General features: G+C 42.9%; 1 non-coding gene across 1 annotated transcript; it reads right to left on the reverse strand.

Moving 5' to 3' along the window:
• Positions 1–1,079: 1,079 nt before the first annotated feature.
• LOC125511728 (small nucleolar RNA SNORD24) lies at positions 1,080–1,162 on the reverse strand. Its single transcript, XR_007285083.1, has one exon. It is a non-coding gene; the product is annotated as a small nucleolar RNA SNORD24 (small nucleolar RNA).
• Between the last annotated feature and the right edge of the window lie 2,331 nt (positions 1,163–3,493).

Raw genomic sequence — 3,493 nt, forward strand, 5'->3', positions numbered from 1 at the left:
CACTGAATGGTCACAAATTTTCATTTGTGACCTTTTTGTGACCAAAAACATAAGGTCAAAAGCTGGCCATCATAAACTGACATTAGCGACCTTTCTTATGGAATGGTCGAAGACGTTTATGACCAAAATACGTCTACTGTGGCGTTTTGGTCACTAGCAACCTCCCTAGGCCACGTAGGCATCCAGCGTGGCAAGCTGATGTGGCACAAGATTCAGCCCGGTCCAATTCGGTTTTCTACATGGGCCTAGCCCAACAATTCTGCCTTTTTACTGTATATTTTCTCTATTAATTTTCTCTAGCTACATGGGCCTGGCCCAATAATTTGGCCTTTTTATTTCTAGATGCGGCCTTTTACAGCATATGATCTTTTACTTTTTTCTATTTTTTTTCCACTGTTTTACATTTGTCCCAAATATCATAATATCATACACTGGTCCCACACGTCAGAAATTTCAAATGTGCTCAAATTATTTTGATAAGTGGGTCGCATGAGTCATGTTTTCATTGCACACATTTTCAAATCACATACATAATTACTATTTCATATGAAACAGGAATTGTAATTCTGAAACATACATGAAATTCACAGAGAGAAGATACATTAAATCACATACATAATTACTATTTCATTCACAAACAAAGAGAAGATACATTAAATTCCCAGATAACCCATCTGTTATTACATAACTTGCTATATAAGAATGTCTTGGAGCTTCTTTGAACATCTTTCGTCTTGAATTTACTCAAAATATCTGCCAACAAGAAAACAGAACAGCAAGGATAGGGTGAATAACAACAACAACAGGGGGTGCTATTTAGTAGTAAGATCAAGTTTGGAATGTAAGAATGCTTTGTTGTAATTCATAACTAAAATCTACAACAGCTCAAAGTGGCAGTAGCTAAAACACAATCTCAGAAAAAGCATATAATTGATGTGACATAACAAACTAGACAACCAAGAAATTGATGTGACATAGCTAGTTTCCAGCAATATCCAATGACAAATTGATGTCACATATATGTATCTATCATGCAAACACCGGATGTACTGTACTGATAACATTAGACTAGAAATAAGAGCCTCAGAGATCTTGGTGGTTAAGATCATCAAGTGGGATAAACCCATTAAGAGTAGCAAATATTTTGATAACATCACAGGCTCTGTTTGGCACACAGAAAATTAATCAGTTGAAGCAGAGGCGATGTTTCGCATCACTGCATTTTACAGTTCCAAAACAGACAGACAGAGTCAGGAATCGGCAGCAAAGCAAGTATACGTATATAGGAATCTCTACTTGGAACCTAGAGTAAGAAGCACAGCTAGAAGAGCCCAAGAATTAATTAATCATGTGTTATTCTTTAACTGGAATGTACGTGCATCATCAACAGAGAGGTGTGAGCTCTGGACTTAATTGGTTCTGAGAATGGACTGAACTGTTCCAAATACGTGCATCATCATCAGTTCTGTGAAGCAAATCTACATATCATATTTCTAGAATGGGCGCACCCAGTTGCTCACAAGTAGATTCAAACCCAACTTGTAATGCAATGATGTTTCTTGTATAGTATTACTATAGTTACCTAAATTGCCATGGGAATACTGACAGCAGAAACAGGGGAACGAGAAATAAGTTAAATTAGAGCTAGCAGTTCCAAACAATCACTAAAAATAGCAGCAAAAGCAGACACAGATGCCCGCCAGAGACATTCCCCAGGCAAAGCAAGCACCTTAAGCCCTCTCGCCACGAATCCTCGAAGAGACCCACCAGGTAGGCCTCTTCAGCCTCCTGAAGGGCCAGCACCACATGGCTCTGGAAGCGGAGGTCAGTGTGCACAGACAGAACAGGATGGTGCTTTTAGTTTACTTGATTCATCATACTATAAGAGTTGACACAACAGGAGCATCACAATGTAGTGCACAAGTTGATTGATCACCTTGAAGTCCTGGGCAATCTCCCTAACAAGCCTCTGGAATGGAAGCTTCCTGATGAGTAGCTCCATGCTCTTCTGGTACTTGCGGATCTCACTGCAAAGTCAAGCACAAAATTTACTCATTTGAGAATACTTCAAAACAAAACTATAACACATGCTAGAATAGGTTGGAAGATTTTACACACCGAAGAGCAACAGTTCCAGGGCGGTAATGGTGAGGCTTCTTCACTCCTCCAGTTGTGGGAGCAGACTTACGGGCAGCCTGTCAAAAAGCAAAGTAGAGCACATGGTCAAATTAACAATAATACCATGATAGTCCATATACATCAGTAGGATATCTGGTCATAAGCTGGCAATGAAGGTTGAGGTTCAAATTATACCCAGTTCAATTTACCTAAACCATAAATAAAGACATGGCATAGGTAAACTGTCAATATTGCAGTCACAAACCTTGGTGGCTAGCTGCTTCCTAGGAGCCTTTCCTCCAGTGGACTTACGAGCAGTCTGCTTAGTACGAGCCATGAGCAAAACCTTGGTTTACCTCAAGCAAAAACAGAACATAGTCAATTCTATAAATTGAGTATCACAATAACACAACTATAGTCTTCTCATAACCAGTAAATTGTGCCTGGCACCTTGTTGCTAGCAAATCCATTCAATAACTATAGAGTCCCAACAATCATCAGCCTAGAATACCTACCAAATTTTTGTACATCAAAAACTAACAACGTCATACAACACAGCTATACACCCCTTCAGATAGAAAGCAGTGTATTTCTAACTAAAACTTTTCATTCAAAAGATCAGACCCAAGATAGAATTCCACTTCAGATGAAAGTCCTGATCTACCTCTAACTGAAAGTTGATACAATTCAGATACAATAAATGTGAACGTGCATGTACTCAATGTGCATGTACTAAGAATCCAAGAACACTGAAGAATTTACTGATTGAACAAGAAATGGTCATTTCATCCCAAACCTCTCAGCTTCACACAACTAAATCAATGTCCCGGGAAGGAATCACCAGAAATTTTACCACATACAGTACAAGCACAATGAAGTAGCATACCGAACAACAGAGCAGGTAGCGGGGGAGGAGAGGGGGGCTGAGGAGCGGCCGCTTGCCTTGGCGACGTAGTCCATGAAGGCAAATTTGAAGGCGATGCCGAGGCAGCCAAAGAGGACGGAGACGTTGGAGCAGGCACGCGAGAAGTCCCCCGCCACCATCGCGGGCTGCTGCTGTGGCTTGGAGATGGCCGCGAGCTGCTCGAACGATGCACCGATCTGCTGCAGCGGCTTGTCCGCCTCGTTGGACCCCATCGGCATCGGTGGTGCTTAGCGCCGCCGCGGTGGTGCCCACGGCGTTGAGGATCTCGCGGTTTCTCAGGGACTAGCTCGCCGCCTCCAACGCCGCAAGGGCCGACGCTACCATCGCGTCGCCAGGGCCGCAACCACGCGGTCAACGGGTGCCACGCGGATGCGGTTGCGGATATGGGCTCCGACGGCACGAACCCCCTCTGCCAAGGGCACCCTGCCGTCGGCCGCCATGGAGGGGTTG

Source organism: Triticum urartu, chromosome 5A, assembly GCF_056163025.1.
Source record: "Triticum urartu cultivar PI428250 chromosome 5A, HENAU_Tu73, whole genome shotgun sequence".
NCBI classification, from domain to species: Eukaryota; Viridiplantae; Streptophyta; class Magnoliopsida; order Poales; family Poaceae; genus Triticum; species Triticum urartu.